A 25434-nucleotide genomic window follows, 5' to 3' on the forward strand; every position below is an offset into this window, starting at 1 on the left:
GGGAGGGATGGGGTGGCTGGATGATGGACATGGGAGAGGGTATGTACTATGGTGAGCACTGTGAATTGTGTAAGACCGATGAATCACAGAGCTGTACTCCTGAAACAAATAATACATTATATGTTAATTTAAAAAAGAAATCTGAATTTTAAAAAAGGAAAAAAAATAAAAGAGTCCAATCTGAGGACACAAGTCACATGACTTCCTTTTCTTCAAGTTTCCATATCGGTAAGATGTGATATAAAGGTTTATTCTTGGGGTGCCTGGGTGGCTCAGTTGGTTAAACGTCTGCCTTCTACTTGGGTTGTGGGTCCTGGGATAGAGCCCTGCATCAGGCTCCCTGCTCAGTGGGGAGCTTGCTTCTCCCTCTCCCTCTGCTCCACCAACCACTTGTGCTCCTTCTCTCTCTTTAATAAATAAAATATTTAAAAAAATTTTTAAAAAAGGTTTATTTTTTAAGACTGTTCTAATGAATAACCAAAGTATTTTTTAAAAGATTTTATTTATTTATTTGACTCAGAGAAAGCACAAGCAGGGGGAGTGGAAGAGGGAAAAGGGGCTCAATCCCAGGACCCTGAGATCATGACCTGAGCTGAAGGCAGATGCTTAATTGCTTAATCGACTGAGCCACCCAGGCGCCCGTAACCAAAGTATTTTTAAAAAGGAGGAAAAATATTCTTGTTCCCCTATGGATCTCTACCCAATAACCAACTACTCCAAGGGCAAAAGTAAAGGCTAAGCCACAAATCAATTACTTACGGTCTTCTGGTCCTTTGATGTACCAGACATATTGGATCAATACACAAACTGGTTTCCTCATGTCTGAGTATTGGACAAGGAAAGAAAATTAGAAGAGAGGTCTCAAATGAAAAGAAGAGAAAACAAAAAGAACACGTTGTCCAGTGAGATGCGTCAGGAACACCAACAATGACAAAAGACTTCACAGGTCAAAGTTGAATTTCAGAGCTGTTCTCATTGTGAACTCATCTCACTTAAAGTGAATAAAATCTGGCTTCCAAAATCCATCCTGTTAATGAGTGAAGTCTTTTTAGCTCTATCTTCTCAGTGTCAAATAAATCAAGGATCGAAAATTAAGGTTGTAGTCTGGTGTGTTTCTCCAAATTATCGCTGTTGTGAACATTCTTGTGTGTGTGTGTGTGTGTGTGTGAACATTTTCTGTGCATCCATTGGAGAATAGGCAGAAAAGAGGAACTTCATAGAGTCTGAAAGTTATTCTCTCGCCCCAGGCCTGCGATCAAAGGACACGTGCATGCCATAGTTAGATGAGCTGTGGCTGCTGTAGAATCCAGCTCAGTATACATTGGACAGTAAATTTTCCCCTTAAACTCTAAGGAATTGTAAAAGATAGCAATGGACTCAAGAAGTCTGGAGGACTCGAGGGGAAAAAAGCATAAAGAGTATCAGGGAAGTAAGGGAGACACATATGACCACTAAATCAATTCAATAGCTCAATGCAGCTGCAAGCCTCTTTGTTTTACTTCATTGAAAAGGAGCATGTTTTTTCTCATTTTTGACACCAGCCCTGACAATAAACAGACTGAAACTCTTCTCTGAAACTTAACCCCTCCTGCCCCCTAGCAATGTTGAGACCCAAGGCTACAAGAACCCGAAGTCCAGTGCTCAGAGGCCTGTTGCTGTTTGCTCCCTGAGCTTTGGGTTTGTAAGTGTAGGGGAGTGGTTTGAGAGATGGCTCAGGTGCTGTCAACAGAGAAAAAGGGAAGATATTAAAATCTTACTCATCATTTCATCCAGAGCTTCAGGAAGGAGTTTTTAAAGGGCTTAGACATCTTGTTAGTTTTTTTACCAAAGAACCTTTTTCAGAAAGTGGTGAACCAGGACCAACAGCACCAAACAGGTGAGGACAGACAAGGTCAGTGCCTCTGGGAATCCATGATGCAGATGCCAGGAAGTAAGCAGCTTAAGCTAAAAAGAGAAGGTACGTCGCTTCTCGGCCTTTGGGCTAAGATCAAGTGTAGTAAAAAGAGAAGGTACAGAGTGAGGATCAGCAAATAGGGCTCCTCGGGGGCAGATGAAGCTCTGGTCATGAATGTCTGAGACTTAAAGCAAGAATAACCCTCCAGCGACCTTGCTACCCAGTCCTAAGTGCCAGACTGAGCTGCAGTCCTCAAGGTCAGGATAGATGGCCGTTTTCTTCTTGAGGATTCCCAGGGAGAGTCCAGCTTAGTTTGAATACTACATTTTTTTCATTTATCTCTAATGAAATCTCACTTCCTTCTATTTTATCTGATAACCTCTTTCTGTCCCTTGGAGTAGATTTGATCAGCATCTACCATTAGACTCTTCAAAAGTCATCTGTCCTCAAAACCATATAACCTCAGTCATTTTAATCTTTCCTCTGGAGCAAAACCACGTAAATAAGGCTACTAATAAGAAGTACAGCCATATGGTTCTCACTTCATGGCTCCATGACTCACCTCAAAATAAGATTTCTGTTCTGGGGCGCCTGGGTGGCTCAGTCGTTAAGCGTCTGCCTTTGGCTCAGGACATGATCCCAGGGTCCTAGGATCGAGCCCCACATCGGGCTCCCTGCTTGGCAGGAAGCCTGCTTCTCCCTCTCCCACTCCCCCTGCTTGTGTTCATGCTCTCGCTATCTCTCTCTGTCAAATAAATAAATAAAATCTTAAAAAAAGATTTTTGTTTTCACCATCCCAGCTCTCTCTCATAATGGCATCAATGTCCCATACATCACTGACAGTATATTTTAAACAGACGTTTTCTCCCTTTTTAAGGTATTTTATATCATTGATCTTAATAATAAAGCTAGAAATAAGTAATATATACTAGGCTTCTTTTGTAAAGGCTACAAGAACCAGGCCCTGCTGTGAATCAAGAGCCAAACCCAGATTCTCTCAAATATTTAAGTCTATCAAATAGTACAGTTTTGAAAAATAGTTTATCCTCAGAAATAGTTTATCCTCAGATTTTACCTATTCCTGGAAGTACAACTCCAATAAATTATGGTTCACTTACAAGTAATTAAGATATATACATCAAATAGCCCTTTAGATCAGTTTGTGAAGAGAGTTGCTTTCCATCTAGTAATTGTCTTGACACAAGGTCACATTCCTAAAATAATTGCATCTCTTGCTTCCGTGAATTCTCAACACCTCACCTAAACAGGCCCAGCAGGATCTTCTTGAACAAGCCAGCATGTGTTTTGTAGGAACTTCTTGCTCTGGTGAAAGATTGTAGGTTCCGACTGATAAGCACCCAAAAACTAAGTTACAAAAATTACTGCATCCCATTTGTATCACACACCCAGAACTTAGATTACCTGGCCTGAGGAAGAATTTTCTATTAATCAATGAGGAAAAGTATTCAGCCAGGGGACACTGGATAATATTGTGGGAATGGCAAAAAGGTGAGATCAAACCTTGCCAAGGAGGAGCAAGTCAGAATAGACCTACCCAACCTGGACTAGTAATCAGTAATCTCCTCAGTAATCTCCTACCATGGAAGTGGACACTTGTCACATCAGGCGAGACTCTTGAGACTTACTTCTCCCTTGTTCCTTAGGGACAAAGGATGGTTTAGCTTCCAGATTCAGAAAAGGGCCATTTCTCAGAGGTAGCCTTGACCATTCTTCCCTAAAAGCCACATGAACGCCTACCCCTGAGCAGTAAATCAGATGTGCACTGACAGGCTGGAAGGGAAATACCACCACCCTCAAGAATCCCTGGTGGGCACGGCCTGAACCAAGAAGCCCAGCAATAGAGCTGTTCCGGTTTGATTTAACATTGATATTGTGCTTTCTATGTGCTGGGCTCTTTGTCGGAACTTTACAAGGAGTAACTCACTGACTCCTCCTCAGAATTCTTGAGGTGGTTACTATTCTCTTTTCCATTTTACAGAAAACAGAGAAGTTAAGTAACTTTCCCAAGGTCACAGAAGCTATAAGGAGCATAGACAGAATGCAGACTCAGGCAGCCTGGCTTCAGAATCTGAGCTCTCAACCGTCCTCCTATGCTGCATCTTACCTGGGCCAGGCTCACCCATCTCTGCCCTTCCTAAGTATCCTCAGCACACTGAAGTCATAAGAGCAAAGATCTCCAATTTCCAAACTCTTGGAAGGTCCAAAGAAGGCGAGGCCAGCAAGAAGGTCCCAGCTGGCCATCACACTGAGGTAGGACAGGTTGGCCAGGGCTGGGACTAGTCACTAAGTTCAGATGCCCAAGGGTCTTGGCTCATAGATTTCCATGACTCTTTCTCCACTGCTATCTCTCCCATCTGAGATGCTTCCTCTTCCTTATACAGAGCCTTCCTTTTCACTCTTCCCTCCTCCTCATTTCCCCTTTGCAGGGAGCCCAAGCCTGTGTTAGCTGAGTAGAGTGTGTATTACCAGATATAGGGAATCTGAGAAAAGAGAAAGTAATCTTTATCACCACCTAACTGAATCAATTCAAGAGGATACTTTAGGATCTCAAGAACTCTGTTGCCTTTCCATGCTTAATAGAGAACGTAGTGAGTAAAAAGGATTGCTTAGAGGTGTCAGTGTGCCCGAGAGACATCATTATCTCTGGAACATCATTTGCAAAGTGTATCAAGGAACTAATTTAGTTTTAATCCTAGACTTCCTGTGTGTGTGTCAGGTACCTTTGGTTTGCCCGTCCAGATCAACTCTCCACCTGGCTCTGGACCCTAGGAGCCTGACCCTGTGGACTATGGGCTCCCATGCCCTCCTGCTCATCTAGTTGGGTTCTACGAAGGGGACAAACAAAGAGATCAGAGTATGAAAAGGCTGAGGTCAGAGTATTGAGGAGGTCTTTACCTGACTCTCCTGGTTCTCTTACGTCTTGTCCTTTCAGGCCTGGGAGTAGTAAGGGTTCACTGCTTACTGCCTCGGGTTGTTGCACGATTCTTTCTTGTGGCTCCGCTACATCTGGCACACATCTTTGTAATGGTCTCTTTGTAAATAAACCCTCCTATAATTTGAATTTAAATATTCCATCTGTTTCCTCTTGGGGCCCAAACTGATACACTAGGTGAAGCTGATTTAAAATTATACCCAGTCAAATGCCAGTTCAGTAAAAGCCACTGCAAAATTAGAGGGGCTGCACCAGTCCAAAAATAAATAAAAATCACATGCCTAGAAAAGATTTCTGTCATCACTTCACAACCACATTTGCCTATTTCCTGGGAACTAAAGTTCAGTGGGTACCACCAGAAATCAGTTAAGAACAATCACTTGAGCAAAATCTATTAACAACCTGATCCTAGAATATCAAGTTGAAACTGGACCTCTCTTGTAAAAAATTAAAATAAAAAGAAAGCCATAAGAGGCATTGCAAAGGAAGAGAGAAAACAAACTCTCACACCCTTTTTAACCAATTGAGAAGCAGGGCATAGAGGTGGGGGAGTTCATAGTCTTGTTATCCTGCTTGGCCTGGGATCTTGTTAATACTACCAAGCTCTTTACTTTACATAATGGTACAATTTGAGGGTTAGTAACTGTGCTCTATCTGGAAGCTGAGTTGAGAAAAAAAATCTGTCTGATAAATGGTGAAACGTAATACCTTGGCCATAGCTTGCTGTGAAGTATTTACCCACTGATAAATTCTCCAGGTATGTATATGAGAGGCTTTTCAGATATGGACTAACAATAGCCCTCTCTCGTGCTTACTGCCTATAGCCTCAACTGACAGAGCAAGAAAGAGTGGGGTAAAGGTGGTGGGTAGTGCTAGCTGAACAGAGCATTAGTGGACACTACAGATCAGGCTTAGCAGCCAAGGTGTTCGTGCATTTTCTCAATGACCTTATCCACAGGATGCAGAAACTCCCAACTAAGGGAGACAAAGCTATGGAAACTCCTAGGGTCTGGGGTACTAGTATTTAGCAGTTAGAATGGAAAGCTTAGGATGACTTTCAGAAAATCCATCTCCAGTGCTGTTGTCATTGTGACCCAGGCTGATTATTGTTGCTTTAGCTTAAAGTAAGAATGACTGAGTCTGAAAAGCAAAAAAGGTTATCATTAGGCCAAAGTGGCAAGCCAAATAGGAGGAAAACCATGGGAGGCAAGAGAAAGGTCTATCAGATGGAGGCCAGCAAACTTACAATGGAGGCAGAGACTCTGTGAACCTGGGGATGACCAGTTCTGAGAGCCATCAGCCCAGGTTGAGTGAGAAGGGAACCTAAACTGAACATGGCCAGGTGCTTAATTGCTGAGTTGTGATGGATGTATTACCTTAGAAAAGAATGCTTTCTCCACAGAGTACCCAAATCTGTTTCATGTGCCCATTTCAGAAACAGAAAACATCAGATCTTCTTCACACTAAGGGTGGAGATCCAACCCCAAAGGTCCAGGAAGGCAGTAAAGTGAGATATCCAAATGGCCCTTCAATCCACCCTCAACTTCTTCCTTCCAGAACTCTTATCTCTCAGAGTTAGAGATAACACTGGTTCTGACAGGCAGTAAAGTCTTCCCAGGGACTTTATGAGAGAGACGATGCCTTCTCTCATTGGGGAGAATCACGACTCTATCTCCAGTGGCCTTTTCAAGCCAAGTCCTAGGTTCTGTTGTTAGCAAAATTTCTCCTGGTTTCTAATATATAGTTAATGCTGATCATGGACTTCCTATGCTGATATAATTTGCTCCTATTTATACATTCTTTTAATAATTTAAGTAGGAATTTGAGGACACAAAAGCTCTAGCTTCTTCAGCTGCAGATAGCAGATTCAGGCCCTAATGAGAGAAAAAAAGTAGAGGATGGGAAGGATCCCCTACCAAGGACGGGCTGCCTGAAATTCTTCACTTGGGATTTGCATTCACATGTAACATAGTCAAGACTGAGATGTTCTTCCAGACCTCCTTCCTGAGAACTTGTACAGCTCATACCCACCCACCAATCTTGCTATGCCCACCCATCCCTGCCAGGCTTACCACCATCCTCCCAGGAAGTCAGAACAGTTGCTCTGATAGGAGAGCCAGAAGAGACAGCAGACTTGGTAGAAGCAGTTGGTGAGCTAGGAGGAAAAGTGAAAAAGAGATATAATCTGTAAGAAGGAGGAGAGATCAATGATTTTCAGTGATGTATAAAATCAGGTAGCATGGCAAATGAGAAGAAGATGCTAGATTTGGCAGTGAAAAGGTGACTGGTTCTTATGAGAGAGCTGTTTACAGAACAGCTAAGGACCATACCAAGTACTAACAGGCTTTCAGAGCAACTGGACTTCTCATACATTGATGGTGGGGATGATTTCCACAAAAATATGCAAAAACAAAATACAAAAGTCAACTGTTTCTGTGTACCAAAAAATGAAGTTTAATGAAAGATACTTTAAGATATAATCTTTAGGGGCACCTGGGTGGCTCAGTCAGTTAAGCATCTGCCTTCGGCTCAGGTTGTGATCCCAGGGTCCCTCTCCCTCTGCCCCCTATTCGTGCTTGCTCTCTTTCTCTCTCAAAAAAAATAAATCTTTTTTAAAAGGATATAATTTTTAAAATAGTGTATCTTCAAATATTTTTTTCTGTCTCTCCCATCTATCCCTTCTTTCTAGGACTCCAATTATATGTATATTAGGCCACTTGATAATATCCCAGGGATCTCTAATACTGTTCTCTCTCTCTTTCAGTCTTTCTGTCCCTGTGTTTTATTTTGGATAGTTTCTATTGCTATGTCTTCAAGTTTACTAATCTTTTCTTCTGCAATGTCTCAGCTGCTATTAATCCCAATCAGTGTACTTTCATTCTAGATGTTGTGTTTTCATTTCTAGAAGTTCAATTTAAAACTTTTTTTTTATGGTTGTTTAAACTGTCTACAGGTTATATGACACACAGAAGGCCTTCCTGCTCCTATCTCACCCCCAGGAAAATTCCATTCTCCTCTGTGATTTCTGCATCCATCTGTCACACAGACAGAAAGCCTCTCCAGCAGACCAGTAACCCAGTTGAAACAAACACACAAACAAACGAACCAAAACACTCACCACTCACAACTCAAATGCACAGTGCTTCCTAGGCTGTTACACAGCGGGCACCTGATAGATACTTGTTGGATAGTTAATAATGAAGAACAACTCAACAACCCCCGCCAAAAAAAATCCAAATAAAAAATGGGCAGAGGACCTGAATAGACATTTTTCCAAAGAAGATATACAGATGGCCAACAAACACATGAAAAGATGCTCAACATGACTAATCATCAGGGGAATGCAAATCAGAACCACAATGAGATATCACCTCACACCTGTCAGAATGGCTAGAATCAAAAAGACAAAAAAGAACAAGTGTTGATGAGGAGATGCAGAAAAAGGAACCCTCACGCATTTCTGGTGGGAATGTAAATTGGTGCAGCCACTGTGGAAAATAGGATGGAGTTTCCTCAAAAAATTCAAAATAGAACTACCATATGATCCAGTAACTTCACTACTGAGTATTTACCCAAAGAATACAAAAACACTAATTCAAAGAGATACATGCACCCCTATGTTTACTGCAGTATTATTTACAATAGCCAAGATATGGAAGCAGCCCAAGTGTTCATCCATAGACAAATGGATAAAGAAGATGTGTATATACATATACATTCTCCCACATATGCATATATACACATATACATATATACACATATATATGTGTGTATGTACCTACAATGGCATATTACTCATTCTTAAAAAGAATGAGATCTTGCCATGTGTGACAACATGGATGGACCTAAAGTGAAATAATTCAAAGACAAATACCATATGATCTCACTTACATGTGGAATATAAAAAACAAAACAAATGAGCAAACAAAGCAGAAACAGACCCATAAATACAGAGAACAAATTGATGGTTGACAGAGGAAGGAGATGGAAGGGATGGGCAAAATGAGTGAAGGGGAGTGGGAAGTGCAGGCTTCTCATTACGGAATGAATAAGTCATAGAGGTGAAAGGTACAGCATAGGGAATATTGTCTGTGGTATTATAATAGTGTTGTATGGTGACAGATGAGAGCTACACTTGTGATGAACATAGCATAACATATGGAGTTGCTGAATCACGGTGTTGTACACCTGAAACTAACATTGTGTGTCAACTATACTTCAATTTTTAAAAAAGGGAACATTTTTTTAAAATAATGAAGACAGAAGAAACCATGCTGTAAGGAAAGGAGCTAGATAACTTTGAACACCAGGATCTTTTAGGCACTCCTGAAATCTTCCCCTGTGGGTGACTCCTTCTTGAGCTCTAAGGTTGGGTCTGCCAGTGTTAACGCAATGCTGATGTCATTTAGCCACCTCTGGGGAAAATGCTGAAAATTTGTTTAAAATGAAGGAGTTATATTAAGAGGAAAGGTCAAGAGACTGAAAATTTCAAGAGACTGAAAATTCCAACTTTGTAATCATTGGCTAGCTAAATGCTGAGTGGTTATATTATCTTGCTATCAGCTAAGGAAGAGAACAGATCTAGAAATTATCCTGTTTCCAAGAGAATGACTGAAGAAATCAAAGTACCAAGGAGGAGTACTTGGAGGCCCTCCTGTTCCTCTCTTACTCAATTCCATCTTAAGTCCTTGGTGCCAGCCAGGGTCATAAATTAGCTGTTATCTGGGGGCTTAGAGCAGATTATCTTGTAGAGTCATACAGATTTTTAGAGCAAAATGGACCTTTAAGATCTTCCTGTTAACCACAACTGCATTGATTGTAGATAATCCAAATCATCAAGCCATAGGCAGTCATCTGATGGGCATGGCATAAGGACTCTGTGCTCTGTTGGCTCTGTATTCAGGCCCTCAGTGAACTCAACAGCCTATTACACCTCCCACTTCCTGGAGAGGACATCCAGTTCCTCTCTCTAACCCTGACCTTAAGAAGTCTCCTTCCATGCTCCTGTCTTCCCAAAAACCTGAAGGTCATTTCCATTTAGATGACCCACTGATGTCCAGCACCACTATGTTCTACACAAGAACTTCCTGTATCAGGGCACTTGAGTGGCTCAGTTGGTTAAGCATCTGCCTTTGGCTCACATCATGATCCCAGGGTTCTGGGATAGAGTCCCACGTCAGGCTCCATGTCCAGCTTGAGGTTCTTTTTCTCCCTCTGCTCCTCCCACTTGTGCTCATGTGCTCTCTCTCTCAAATAAATAAATAAAAACCTTAAAAAAAAAAAAAAGAACTTCCTGTATCTTCTCAGATGCCACCTCCTCCCAGTTCCCCTCTGTTACCCACTGGGTAAAGCACTCCTTATACTTGCTTCTCTCCTCCTATACCAGCCCTCCCAACCCCCACCATTGGCACTTTCCTTCACTCAACCTTGTGCTGGAGCAGAGCTTGTGTTAGAGCTAAGGGCCTTTATGCCCTCTCACCAGGGGGGAAGTTCCTTGAGTGAAGAGCTTGTGAGGTAGAAAAAGAGATATGCAGTAGGGTGCAGAGGGAAGCATTTAAAGATATAGTTCTTCAACATCACAATTTTGGATAGTGTGCACCCTGAATACCACGCTATTTGAATTACTGCAGGCAGTTAAAATGGCAGGTTTGAAGGGGAGGTGACAACAAGTGTTTTGCAAGGATCCCGTTATCTTTATAATCCCATTATTTTTGTATCCAGTTATAGTTATTTTTTGAAATGCTTGCCATTTCTCATGGAATTCTGATGCTTTTTGAATTTTGCTGGCAAGAACGGTAAGGTCTTTTTTTCTCTAGCTTTGTCCCACATGCAGGTTCCTGTGGCAGTGAGACACCAGATGTGTGAAGGGTGTGGAAAGAGAGGAGGGACTTGATAAATGCCCCTCCATGCTGCAGCGCTGGGCTTGGCCATACCAGATAACCTGCTCTTTCAGGAAAGAGTTTCTAAAAAATACCTAACTGAAAGATCAACCACACGTTATCCGACCACAATAAGGAGAGTGGGAATATGGTAAATACTAAGGGCTTACAACCTCTGTCCTGGCATTAGGGATTTCTATCTTCCCTCCCGTCCTCTGCTTCTACATCCTGTTTGTACTTTCTCTCTCTCTCTGACTCTCCTTCCCTCTCTCTCCCTCAAACCCCCTCCTTCCTTTCTCCCGTCTCTCCAAGTACACTTTGCAGTGCTCTGCCTGAGAATACTGTGATGGAGACGGCTCTGGGAAAACAGCCTCCGGAATGCCTGTGGGGCCATCACAGTCCTTGCAGAGTGGAGCTGGTGACCGAGGCAGACGGTGCTGTGTTTGTGCTCTGTGTGTCAGAGAGCAGGTGGGTGAGCAGTCATGGCCTTGTGATGGGGATGGACGAGGCTTGGGGAGAACCCAGGGAGGCCCTGTGAGTGTGCTCATGTGCTATAGACATTCGGCATCAACAACCTTCTACAATTAGTCTTATAAGGATGTGGATTCAAATCTTTATTTTGTTTGCTAAACTTCATGGGAGACTTTTGGCTTGGGTTCTGGTTAGAAAAGCCTGACCTCCAGTATCCCTTATTGATTTATGATTGGCTAATTATTTTCCATGGCTAAATTGTGAGGTGAACGAAGTCTAAAACAGTTGGTGTTGTTCTCCCAACACCAATGCTCTAACGCTGATAAGAGTCTATCCTTGGGTGCCTGGGTGGCTCAGTTGGTTAAGCAACTGCCTTTGGCTCAGGTCATGATCCTGGAGTCCCGGGATCGAGTCCCGCATCGGGCTCCCTGCTCAGCTAGGAGCCTGCTTCTCCCTCTGACCCTCCCCCCTCTCATGTACTCTCATTCTCGCTCTCTCAAATAAATAAATAAAATCTTAAAAAAAAAAAAAAAGAGTCTATCCTTGTCTGGAAGATAACTTATAAGGAAGCAATCCTTGGCCTATTTGTTATTAAGCATTTCAAGGTTTATCTCTCTTGGGGCTTTTTACTTTTAATGCAGGATTAGAAATATTTGGAGTCAGAGGCTCTATGGGCAAAGCGACCTCATGACCTTGGGGGAAGTACAGTATTTAACTTCCTTGAACCTCAGTTTCCACTTCTGCAAAATGGAAGTGGTGATAAGCATATCTGCCTACAAGATTGGGAGTGATTAAATTAGAACCAAAGTGAAAGGGGAAAAAAGACATTTGTATAAATGGCAAAGTGCTCCAAGAAGTGCAAATCACTTAGCATAGTGCCTGGTACAAAGTAAGTGTTTGCTTGGTGGTGGCTATCCTGTCCTACATAAGTCACATAGCAGGAATCACTGGAACATCTTAGAAGCAGGAGACAGAAGGCAGCAGGAGAATAGAGAGAAAGAAAGGGAGCACTATGGTGGTTGCTGGGGATCCATGTAAAGAGCAGGACAGTAAGGCCTTTTCAGAGGTGGCAATGGCCAAGGAGCAACTAAGAAAAAGGACATTTAACATCTGCTGTGCTGAGCTATCCTCTTTCCCTCAAATCTTTGGTAAACTCTGCTACATGTACAGCTTGGTGTCAGTGGTACTTGGAGAATTCAGGAAGCTAGGGTATCTTTAATCAAGGCTGGTGAGGCATGGAGAGGGAAAGGGAGGTGATACTTTTAAAAAGATAGTCCACCTAGTAAAGTTAGAGAACTCAGCAGAAGTGTGCAAACAGAGCCAGAGACAATAAGGAGAGAATCGCCAAGATTACTTAGAAATATTGGGAGTGATGGTGATTATTCTCATTCTACAGGAGATGAGGATTCAAGATAATTTTATTTAAATATGAAAGTATGGGAGTTCCCAGCAAGCCAGAGGAGTCTGGGGACATCTAAGTGGCTAACACTTCAGTCACATGTATATTATTATCACTTGGTTTATGTTATGCCCCCTTAGCCGTATTGTAACCTCCTTGGGATTGCACCTACGACAGGGTGTTGCAACTGAATTTGTTGGGCTTTTTTACCCTGTATGAATTTCATTCCTGTATATGGACACACCAGATCCTGGCAGTAACCCACAAATAGTATGCCAAGTGTCAGTGTATTGCTCCTATTTTCAAGATAAGAAAATGCAGCCTCAGAGTGATGATGTCCTGTTCCCTGGGGGTTCTAGAGCCAAAAAACAGTGAGCCAAGCCTGAGGCATGAGGGTGCATGAGGGTAAACTTGGATGTCAAGGTGAAATCTAACTTTCCGTTCCCTCTCTCACCATCTAGATAGAGCTACACTCATGCAACAGCCTGTGTCCTCTCTAGCCCCACAGAGGAATTTGTCTGTCCCCCTCAAATCTCACATTTACCACCTAGGGCAAAACCTTTAGATGAGCTATTTGGTATTTAGAAGGCTAATGCCAATGGCATCTTCACAGAACTATGGAATTAAATGAAATAGTTAAAGTCTTTGACATGTTGCCTGGTACATAGAGATGTTCCATAAATTTTCTCTCCCTTTTCTTTCCTCCCTTCTTTCTCTATCGCTAAATTTTTTTAAAAAGATTTTTATTTATTTACGAGAGGAGAGGCAGAGGGAGAGGGAGCAGACTCCTCACTGAGCAGAGAGCTCGATGTGGGACTAGAACCCTGTACCGTGAGACTTGATCCCAGGACCCTGGGATCATGATCTGAGCCGAAGACAGATGCTTAACTGACTGAGCCACCCAGGTGCCCTCTATTGCTAAATTTAGGTTCAATGTTCATTCTACCATGCCCTGTTCCTTATGTTTCATTGTACCTTCAACAGCCCCTGTCACATGACTGATCATCTGACCCTTCACCTGGGGGTAACCCAGCAGGATGGGACTGGGGCTGGGCTGGGCTGGCTTTGGGCTTGGGCTAGAGAGGCAGACAGAAAGCCCCAGGCCATGTTTGAGGTACAAGGACAGAGATCCAAAGTGGTAGAGCCAAATTTGTTCTCAGGTCCAAGAGGTGACCTCAGAGCCAGATTATGGGATAATTTCAACACAGATACTAGTCCATGTGAAAAGATCTGTTAACAAAAGAGAACCATGGTCTGGAAAGTTTATTGGTGTATTAGCCTGTTTGGTTGCTATAGCAAAATACCATAGACTAGTATTAAACAACATAAATTTATTTCTCACAGTTCTGGAGGGTGAAGTCCAAGATCAGGGTGCAGCATGGCTGGGTTCTGGTGAGAGTTCTCTTCCTGGCTTGCAGATGGGTGCCTTCTTGCTATGTCCTCACATGGCAGACAGCAAATGAGCTTTCTGGTTTCTCCATGAGGGCCCCACTGTCATAACCTCATCTAACCTAATTACCTCCCAAAGGGCTCAGCTCCAAATACTATCATATTGAAGCCTGCTTCTCCCTCTCCCATTCCGCCTGCTTGTGTTCCCTCTCTTGCTGTGTCTCTCTCTGTCAAATAAATAAATAAATAAAATCTTTTTAAAAAGAAAAAAGATCTTAGTAGCTAGGCATATTTTTTCCTTGGTTTATTCTGTATATATGTATACTTGTTAATTTATTTCTTCTCCTTCTCTTTTCCCTTCCTGTGCTCTTCCATATAGGATGAGTTGATGATAGTTAACCTTATATTTTGTTTTTAGATTACAGGACATCAAGGGGGGATCGTGACTGAAAAAGAAAAAGGATGACCATCATAAAGACAACAAAAATGACTGATAAAACTTTGGGTCTCCTCTTTTGAGGGGAGATGGTAAGGCATCTTTGTAAGAGAGATAGTCACAGCACATTAGGTACAAGCATTATATTGTCATTATCATCGTTTGGAAGCTAAATGAGAGTAAAATGGTATGTATGGATGCTGAGTACCTAAAATAATGAACTGCCCTAGACTGTCTACTGGCAACTCAGCATCCCACTTCTGTACTCCCCGAAGAGCTAGGAATTCTGGAAAATATTTCTTAGAATCCCTTGACAACTGTTTTGCATGTTAGATTCCACAAATGAGAGGCACTTGCATGAAATTTAGAGAACAGAAGAGAGGCAGCTTCTTCAAGGCTATTCAGACTTTAGGACAACATCCATTCATGATAAAAACCCACTCCAGAGTAGTCAACATAATAAAGGCCTTATAAGACAAACCCACAGGTAATATCATACTCAAGGGTGAAAAACTGAGAGCTTTTCCCCTAAGTTCAGGAATAAGACAAGGATGTCCACTCTCACCCCGTTTATTCAACATAGTACTGAAGTCCTAGCCACAGAAATCAGACAACATAAAGAAATAAAATGTATCCAAATTGGTAAGGAAGAAGTAAAACTCTATTTACAAATGACTATGCAGCCATCGAAAACCCTAAAGATTCCATCAAAAACCTACAAGAACTGATAAATGAATTCAGTAAGGTCACTGGATACAAAATCAATGTACTGAAATTAGTTGCATTCCTATACACTAATAATGAAGCAGCAGAGAGTGAAATTCAGAAAACAATCCCATTTGTAATTGTGCCAAAAACAATAAAATATCTAGGAATAAACTTAACCAAATAGGTGAAAGATCTGTACTCCCAAAACAATAAAACACTGATGAAAGAAATTCAAGACAATACAAAGAAATGGAAAGACATCCCATGCTCATGGGATGGAAGAACAAATATTGTTAAAATGTCTATACCACCCAAAACAATCTACAGATTTAATGCAATTCCTATCAAATTACCAACAGCATTCTTCACAGAACTAGAACAAACAATCCTAAAATTTGTATGGAACCACAAGACCTCAAATAGCCAAAGCAATCTTGAAAACAAAAAACAAAAAACAAAACTGGAGGTATCATATCCCAGACTTCAAGTTATATTACAAAGTGGTAGTAATTAAAACAGTATGGTGCCAGCATGAAAATAGACACATAGATCAATAGAATAGAATAGAAAACCAGAAATAAACTACAATTATATGGTCAATTAATCTTCAACAAAGGAGGAAAGAATATACAATGGGAAAAAGACAGTCTCTTCAACAAATAGTGTTGGGAAAACTGGGCGGCTACCTGCAAAAAAAACCAAAAAAACTGGACCATACCAAAATAAACTCAAAATGGATTAAAGACCTAAATGTGAGATCTGAAATCATAAAAACCCTTGAAGAGAGCACAGGCAGTAATTTCTCTGACATTGGCTGTAGCAACACTTTTCTAGATATGTCTCCTGCAGCAAGAGAAAGCAAAAATAAACTATTGGGACTATACATTAATTTGTGTGTCATTCTTGCACAGGGACAATCTCTGCATTGTTCCAATTTTAGTATATGTGCTGCCAAAGTAAGCCCTCTATTGGGACTATATCAAAATAAAGTTTCTGAACAGTGAAGGAAACAACAAAACTAAAAAGCACCCTAATGAATGGGAGAAGATATTTGCAAATGACATATCCAAAAAAGGATTAGTATCCAAAATATATAAAGAACTGATACAACATCCAAAAAACAAATAATCTGTTTAAATGGGCAGAAGACATGAACAGATATTCTCCAAAGAAGATATCCAGATGGCCAACAGACACATGAAAAAATGCTCAACATCATTCATTAACAGGGAAATGCAAATCAAAAGTACAAAGAGATATCACCTCATATCTGTCAAAATGGCTAAAACACAAGAAACAACAAGTGTGGGTGAGGATATGAAGAAAAAGGAACCCTCATGCACTCCTGGTGGGAATGCAAACTGGTACAGCCACTGTGGAAGACAATATGGAGGTTCCTCAAAAAGTTAAAAATAGAACTACCCTATGATCCAGGAATCACACTACTTGGTATTTACCAAAAAAATACAAAAACACTAATTCAAAGAGATACATGCACCCCTATGTTTATTGCAGCATTATTTACAATAGCTAAACTATGGAAGCAGCCCAGTGTCCATTGATAGATGAATGGATAAAGAAGATGTGGTATACCTATACAATGGTATATTATTCAGCCATAAAAAAAGAATGAAATCCCGCCATTTGCAACAACATGGATAGAGCTAGAGAGGATAATGCTAAATGAAATAAGTCAATCAGAGAAAGACAAATGCCCTATGATTTCACTCATATGTGGAATTTAAGAAACAAAACAAATGACCAAAGGAAAAAGAGAGAGATAGAGAAACCAAGAAACAGACTGAAATATAGAGAACAAACTGGTGGTTACCAGAAGGGAGGTGGGTGGGTGGGGGATGGGTGAGATAGGTGATGGGGATTAAAGAGTACACTTACCATAATGAAAAAAAAAAACTATTCAAACTTTCCCTAACACTCTCCTCAAAGCTCTTCTACTGTCTGCCCAGTTCCAAAGCCACTTTCATATTTAGGTGTTTATATTATGGCAGTGCCCCACTTCTAGTAATAAAATCTGTATTAATTATCTATCACAGTATAACAAATTACCTGAAATTTTAGCAGCTTAAACTGATGAACACTGATTATCTCACGGTTTCTTAACTCAGGAATTTGGAAGTGACTTAGCTGAGTGGTTTGGGTTCAGAATCTCTCATGAAATTGCAGTCAAAATGTCAGCCAGAGTATAGGCATCCGGAGGTTGACTGAGGCTGGAGGATTTGCTTTCAAGATGGCTCACTCACATAACTATTGGTCAAAGACCTCATTTTCTTGATGACTGTTAGCAGGACTCCTCAGTTCCTCAACTCATGGATCTCTCCATGGGTTGCTTGAGTGTCCTCATGACATAGCAGCTAGCTTCTTCTGGAGCTAGTGATCTGTAGGTGCCAAGGGGAGGCTGCCCTAAGATGCGCCACTCTGGCACGAACATCATTTTGAGTTAAAAACAATCAAAACCCAGTAGAATCAGGAAAAGCTCTTTACATCCCCCTCAACGTGGCTTGGCTTGTACTAGGAAGAGAGTTATTAACAGATTCTTCTTTACCTGATTCTTCTTTACCTAAGTAAGTAATCTATATAATAAGGCAACCTTTGTTTTCCAAATATCTCCTCTCACCTTCTTGCTACTGGTCTTTCTCCCCCTTGTATCCTCAGGTTCCTATCCCTCCCCTTAGCTCATACAAGGCTCCTGTTGCCTCACTGTCTGTAATTTCCATGTCTGTGTGGATTCCCTGTACAAACACTATTAAATGTGATTTTCTCCTGTTAATCTGTCTCATGTCAATTTAATTCTTACTCCAACTAGAAGGACCCTGTAGGGTAAATTATTCCTATCTGACAGATCCAAGAGAGAGAGCAAAGAGGAAGCCGCAGGGCACTTTATGACCTCATCTCAGAAATGACACACCATCACCTCTACTTTATTCATTTGAAGATGTCACTAAGTCTAGCCCTCAGTCCAGGGACAGAAATGAATCTTTACTTCTGGAAGGGAGGAGCATCAAAAAATTTGTGAATATATTTTAAAACCACAAGTTCTCTTGAAGCATTTGATCTAAAGAGACTTAGGGAGGAAAGGAGTTCTTAGCAGTTTTGATGATATAGTAAGAAAGAAAGTCATCCAGACTCAGGATGAGGCCAGTGAACCAAAGGGTAGTCATGACACAGAAGTATTTTGACTCTGAAATTTAGGAGAAATTGGGAAAAGAGTCAAGTCAGTTTTTTGCAATTTTTACATGTGTCTCTCCCTTTTAACTTAAAATTACATTTGAAAATTGCATATTCTGTCATCATGTCAGATTCTCAATACCACAGGGTAACACAGATACACCTATTTTCATACTATTTTAACTACCACGACTCCAAAAAGTTTTCCATCCTTGATATTAGAGCTTCCTCTCAAACCTCACATCCATTTCCTTCATCCAACATGTCCATCCCCTCTACCTCTGAGCTAAAGAGCCTCTGAACTTACTGCCCTCTGATCACACATCTAGAGTCCCTCCTTCACCCCCAGATTAGTCCCCAAGCCCCAACCTCAACAACCAGAACCAAAAGCTGAAATTCTCTTCTGTCTCTCCTCTGAATTAAGACTTTGTCAATAATTACCCATTTATACCTCATCTTTCTAAAATACAGATATAATTATGTCCTTTTCTGTTTAAAAATAGAGACTTAAGGGATGCCTGGGTGGCTCAGTCGGTTAAGTGTTTGCCTTTGGCTTGGGTCATGATCCCAGGGTCCTGGGATCCAGTCCCTCATCAAGTTCTTTGTTCAGTGGGGAGCCTGCTTGTTCCACCTGCTTGTGCTCTCTCTCTGGCAAATAAATAAATAAAATCCTTTAAAAAATGGAGACTTAAATGGCCCCCCAATACCTATAACAAAGTCTATAAATGGCCTTCAGGAAATCTGTGAATTCCTGACATTTTTGTCATAGGTACATCATTTGGGGAACAAGCCTATGGCTTTAAATGGATCCCCCAAACAGTAAGTTACCATAAAATGTCAAGAACCACCAGCTTCCAGGAAAAAGGCCTGACTCAACAAGGGGCAAGAGAATCATCAGAATTTGACTCCACCCTTCCTTTCCCTTCCATATCTTATGTCATAGCTATGACTCGTCTTTCCCTAGTCTACCTGTATGTTCATGCTTCCTTGCCTTTGTTTCTGCCTTTCTCTCTGCCTAGAATATCTTGCTTTCTTTTCTGCTAGGAAAATTAGTATGCATGCCTTGGAACCCAGCTCAAATGTCATATCCTGGGGGAATGAATGATCTAAGCTGTAATGCGTTTTGTATATACTTCTAACATAATTGTAATTGTTTCTTCACTCTTCTTATTAACCCTGGACTGAAATGATCATCTCAGAGTTAGAATGAGTCTTATTCAAATTTATATCTCCAAGGCCTAGCATAGATCATACTAGGGCCTACTGTTTGTCGGGTAGGTGGATGGGTGTTAGCTTGGACCACTGCCTGACAGAACAGGGATAACCTCCCTGTGAGCATTCCCCTGCAGACCCCCCATAAACTGAGGACCCTAGTTTCTTCTCCCCCTAGTGCTTTGCTCTGTAGTGAGCTTTGTTCTTTTAGATCTTACTGACCAGTAAAATTTTAAAAATAATTTTGGAGATCAACAAAGGATTGCCAATTTTTAATTTTCCAAGTAAAGACTTTAGAAGAAATTATCACTTACCTTCTCCATCACGTTATAAGAAAAGTCACTTTAAAACCTCAAAAGTATGAAGGACATAATCTCAGCCTAGAAGATAGTCCTTTGAATTAAATACATTTAGCCTTTCAAAAAGCTTACCACATTTACCTTATTTTCTCTCATTCCATGATGAAAAATTCTTGTTTATCAGTTCTAGAATAATGTTTGGAAACCATTGATTTAGACCTTTGCTTCTGAAAGGTGACTCCTGCATTCTTCCTCAGGAATGAGTTTTTGGCCTCATGACAGGGACAGTCCTGTAGGATCTCCCCATGGGTTTCTTGTTGTGGGAATAGAAAGAAGTACCTGGAAATAAGAGACCAACTAATGCATATTGAGCACTTACCATCACAGTTAAAAACTCAAGAATGCAAGAAATGCAACTTTATCTCTTTTCTTACTGAATTTATTTTCTATTTGAATATGTCCCACTGGGTGACAAATATCATCTTAACTTGGGGTCCCTCTCCCTTTCTTTCATCTTTGATCCAGGGGACTGATTGAGTACACAGGCAGGGCTAGATGAAACCTCCCAAGGTCTCAAACACTGATGAGATTATGATGTCTCATATGTAACTGAAAAAATTTTAAATACGTATAGCTCATTATTTCCCAACAAAGTTCTCATTTTTTTCTCTCTCTCTCCTGAAATCATCACTTCAGTGCTTCTTATTCTTTCAAAAACTGTCTTACATTTTGGGGTAGATGCTTTGTTTCCCTGGTGTCCTTGGTAAGTTCCAAGCCTACCAGTGGGGTCATCTGGTCCTGCTCATTGGTCCTTAGCATCCACTTGGATATATTTGATTTTATTGTGGGTCCATACAGATCACCACAGAGTCATTCTCACACACAAGACTGCCTCAGATCTGAAGGCTCTTTATGCCACAGCTGAGCCATTCAGGGTTAGAATTTCTTTCTTCAGTGTAAAACTTTGATCCCTTTTAAAATGCAACACTTATTACTATATCAGTCATCATACTTTGTACAGACAAAGGAGCTGAGGGAATAGCAGGGTGGACAATAGGCAGAGAACAGGAGGACACTGTATCATATTATTTTCCATTGGCTCAAATTCTCTTATTTTTTTTTTTTAGCTTTCCTTTCTGATTCTTGCACTAGATTATAGGGCTACGAGAACAACACATCTATCTTATTTTCATTACTATGGCCCCAGAACCTAGAACAGTGCCTGCCACGTAGGAGGACCTCAGTAAATATTGTTGATCTAATGAATGAGAATGACGGGATAAGAACAACACAAAGAGGTAGAAGAGTGTCAGAGTGAGGGGGCTGGAAGTGCTAAAAATAAACTTCAATTCTTTTACAGTTCTGGTGGAAGTTTGTATCAGTTTTCTCTTGGAAAGTTTCGTTCCACTGAAGCAAGAAATGCCTCCTCCTTCTACCATTCCGTGTGTGTGTGTGTGTGTGTGTGTGTGTTTAGGGTGGGGAGGGGCAGAGTGTTTAGGGTGGGGAGGGGCAGAGGAAAGAGAATGTTAAGCAGGCTCCATGTGGGGGTAGGGGCTCGATCTCAGGACCCTGAGATCATGTCCTGAGCCAAAATGAAGAGTCCGATGCTTAACCAACTGAGTCACCCAGGCTCCCCTCTTGTGTTTTTTTTTTTCTGATTGTTGCCTCTGGTCTAGTTGTTTCTCCTAGCTGGAAAACTAAACTATTTTGGGCAAGCAGTATCAGTATATACCTTTGCAGCTCCCCAATCCGGATACAGAGCACTTTGAGAGCTAAAAGATCCTAGTTTATGGAATGAATGAATGAATGAATGAATGAAACTTGAGTCTGAATATCCAGAGAATCTCTGAGGAATGGGCTCCCTCTTGGGGCTTAAGGCCAAAGTGGTGTCTCTCAGACTGAGTCTTATCCAGCCTCAGCATTCCACATCCACTTCCTGCGGGGGCAGCACCTCCTAGTGGAAGTCCAGGGGTGCTGCCTCCTCCTTAGATGCCCCAAATAGGGCCTCTTGGTGACTCTCTCCCAGAGCTCCATCTTGTCATCCTCAAAACCATATGTTACTCCCCTAGATGAGGTCCGGTAGACTCTAGCAGGTCCCTTCTAGTAACCCCAAGTACCGACAAGGTGAACAATGAAGGGCTCCATTCCAGCCGAGTGTTCTAGACAACAGCAGCACTTCTCAAACTTGAATGTGCAGATGAATCACCTGGGAAGGATCTTGTTAAAATGAAGATTCTGATCTAGTAGTTCCGGAAGCTACCAAGGCTGTTGGTCCAGTCTGTACTGCACCTCTGCAGTGACCAGCCCCCAGATGCACCAGGTGTGACCCGGAAGCCATGGGGTTGGCTGTTTATGCAAACACTGAAGCTGATAAATTACAGTTGTCCCCTTCAAGGCTTGCCCCTTAAAAGTCAACACACTGGGGGCACCTGGGTGGCTCATTCGGTTAAGCCTCTGCCTTCGGCTCAGGTCATGATCCTGGGATCCTGGGATCCCCTGCTTGGCAAGCTCCTCCCTCTCCCCCTACCCCATGCTTGTGCTTTCTCTCCCTCTCTCTCTCTCTCAAATAAATAAATAAAATCTTTTTTAAAAAATAGAATACTGTGTGTTAACTATACTGGAATTAAAATTAAAAACTTAATAAAAATAATGTTTAAAATAAAAGTCAACACACTGATACCAAAAAATATTTTGCTGGAATGTTGCCTAAAACATTTTTGGAATGTTCGTTGAAGCCTGTTGCACCTTAAAAACTCAGTTTTTCTTTTTCTTTGAAGGTGGATTTAAAAGCAGTCAAAAAAAAAATTCCAAAATAAAATGTGACTATAAATATTGAGATGGATTTACTTATATGACTTATAAATTAGACCTGAAGGTAATCCCCAAACAAGAGTTCCAAAAGTATTTGGGGTAGCTGATTGGAGAAAGTGGAATGTCTACTTTGAAATACAACACTCATTTAGCTGCTTAGTACCACTGCGGTCCTTTTTAAGTTGTTGATTTTATTATGTCCTTTTAAAGGAGTTGATTTCATTACTAGTTTATTTAAGCAAAACAAATAGGGCTTAGTGAGTAGCAGGCACTGTTGCTTTACAAATATTAACTCATTTAATTCTCATAATAAGCCTGCTTTTATTCCCATTTTACAAATGAGAAAACTGAGGCACAGAGACATTATGTGGCTTACCTAAAGTTACCCCGCTAATTAAAGCAAGAGTCAGGATTCAAACCCTAGGGAGCCTGCTTCCAGGTGTCACTGGCTTAATTATTAAGCTATGCTAACCTTAATTAGAGTTAGGACTAGCCTAAGGAGTGTCAGCTACTACAGAGTCCATCAGAAGGAAAAGAAAAAAATTAAGTGACTTACAATGGAGACAGGAAGCCTACAAAAAATAACAAATCCAACCCAAACAGAAACAGCTGGAGCTGGAATGTGTGAATAGAGAGGTCTTACACCCCCTGTCTCCTTCCTGGTTCTGATACCTAGGAAAGACCTCAAGGTGGAAGGGATAGCAAGTTCTCAGGTCGACCTTCTGCTATTCTATTCTCTCATGCTCTGAGCTGTCTGTTTTGTGGCTTTAAACTCGTCAAATTTAGGGAACAGGGATCTGGGAGACCCCAGGAAATTACAGCCTGCCGTAGTGTCTCGCTTTTTACATGCTGTTCAGTGAGTCTTTGCTGATGGATTGTGGGTAAAGGGGGCCCAGCCCCAGTGAAACGTCCGTCTCTTCCAGGAATGCTTCCTGACTTGCCCTGCCACCTCCAGGTCCCCTGAGAGGAGCTGGAGAGGCTCATTCCTCACTCAGTCCTACCTCATTCCCTCCCTGACAGTGACACAGCCGCCAGCAGCCACCTGAGAGCCAAATCCAAAACTCACTACCATTTTGCCTAACGCCAAATGACAGACCCGAATTTGTAGAGCTCGGATTTTTTAAGTGCACATAAAACCAACTAACAAATGAAATTTGCCTTTAAATCTGAGGTAGATTAGGAAAAAAAAAATCCGCCAGGAGAAAACACCCTCTCATGTAGGAGGCTGTGGAAGTGGAGGCCACAAGCCCCTCGTTAGCACCCCTCACAGTGGGTATGGGAAACAGTGCCTCTAGTGTGGTCATGTTTTTCACTGGTCACAGGATCTGAACCAGAAATGGTTCACCGTATTGTCTAATCTGCATTCTTCTAATCCTTCAAAAATGTTTGCCCCTTGTTCCTATAACCCCTACACTCAAAAAGTATTGAAGTTGTAGCAGGGTGAGGCTTTTCTGAGGATCTGGTGTACGGTTTGACCATTGACAGCGGCCAAATGAGTTAAGAGTACCACACAGAACGACGTCCTAAAACAATCATACAGCGGGGAGGATGGAGGTGGGCAGCTTCACTCGCTCTTAGAGAATTAGAAAGAGGGATTCAAGTCCCAGAGATCCGCAGAACTTCTGTCCGCTTTTGCCGCATTCTAATTTCGGCCCTAAACCTAACCTACTATTAAAGGGGGCAGTCGGGGCACAGCCGTGGGAGGCAATGTGGCTTCCCAAATCTAAAAAGGCGCCCTTGCCGTGCCATTGTTCCCACAATGCCGTGACTCGGATTCGAACCGAGGTTGCTGCGGCCACAACGCAGAGTACTAACCACTATACGATCACGGCGAGCTACCGGGACGCCACGGAGCTCTGGCTTCCGAGTGTGGGCCTTCAAGTCTAGCCGGCCGCCGCCTTAGCCTTCCAACGTCGCCCGCGCTCTGCCAGGCCTGCCTGGCCCTCTCGCTGACCCCGAAGCGAAGAAGGGGCGCCGTGGTCTCCCCCGCCGGTCTCCGCCGGTCGTGCGCACCGATCGTAAAAGAAAGGACGGGAAAGTGCTTTGCAAACGAAAGGGTTCCTAGGAGGCCGGGACGCTCCCGTAGCCTGTAAGGATGTGATGCCCCGGTGTCGCCAGAATGCCCCGGGGTCGTCCCGCACACACCCACCAGGCCCCGGCGCTCACGGTATGTGAGCGGATTCCGGCTGGGAATGGTCTCTCGAATTCTACAAGAAGGAAAAATCAGTTCCGACCCACCCGCACAACTTCCTTCGAGGCGCGGGGGCAAGGGAAAGCTCGAGCGCAGCCTCCACACGGGTGAAGCGGCCGGATCTGGCCCGCGCCGAGCGCGGACTGAACTCAAGAAAGCAGGGAGACCAGTGCGTCTGCGCGCGCGCGAGGCGAAGCGAAGCCCCAGAGCGGCGGGAACAGATAATGACGTGACGAGGGGGCGGGGCTCTCAACACAGAAGGACTCAGGCGAGGAAACCGAAGGACGAATCCCCAGTAGCTCGCCGTGATCGTATAGTGGTTAGTACTCTGCGTTGTGGCCGCAGCAACCTCGGTTCGAATCCGAGTCACGGCATTGCGAGAGCAATGGCACGGCAGGGGGTTCGGGTTTTTATCGCCGTCCTCCATTTTTATTTCGAATTTGTAACAACATTCTCGAAAATGGATCCCAATCCTCTTGTGACAGCTGGAAACGACGTTTACGTCACGCCAGCTCTGGCTAAATTGGACTTCCAAAGAATATAGGCTTCCGGTTACTCAGCCTACCCGCGATGCCGTTCAGTGCGGACAAAGCACAGAGCACTCAC

At 42.3% G+C, this 25434-nt stretch overlaps 1 long non-coding RNA gene, 2 other non-coding genes and 1 pseudogene across 3 annotated transcripts; 1 reads left to right on the top strand and 3 right to left on the bottom strand.

Moving 5' to 3' along the window:
• Window positions 1-6668: 6668 nt before the first annotated feature.
• LOC129046522 (uncharacterized) lies at window positions 6669-25105 on the bottom strand. Its single transcript, XR_008508058.2, has 3 exons — window positions 24453-25105; window positions 19968-20165; window positions 6669-7002 (listed from the first exon to the last, which is right to left on the bottom strand). It is a non-coding gene; the product is annotated as an uncharacterized LOC129046522 (long non-coding RNA).
• Window positions 15996-16093, bottom strand: LOC123862599 (U6 spliceosomal RNA; annotated as a pseudogene).
• TRNAH-GUG (transfer RNA histidin (anticodon GUG)) lies at window positions 24398-24469 on the bottom strand. Its single transcript has one exon. It is a non-coding gene; the product is annotated as a tRNA-His (tRNA).
• Window positions 25106-25130: 25 nt separating the features above from the next.
• On the top strand, window positions 25131-25202 carry TRNAH-GUG (transfer RNA histidin (anticodon GUG)). Its single transcript has one exon. It is a non-coding gene; the product is annotated as a tRNA-His (tRNA).
• Window positions 25203-25434: the final 232 nt, after the last annotated feature.

Source organism: Mirounga angustirostris, unplaced genomic scaffold (assembly GCF_029215605.1).
Source record: "Mirounga angustirostris isolate CCGP_5_RB_7025 unplaced genomic scaffold, mMirAng1.0.hap1 SCAF_9, whole genome shotgun sequence".
In the NCBI taxonomy this organism is placed as follows: Eukaryota; Metazoa; Chordata; class Mammalia; order Carnivora; family Phocidae; genus Mirounga; species Mirounga angustirostris.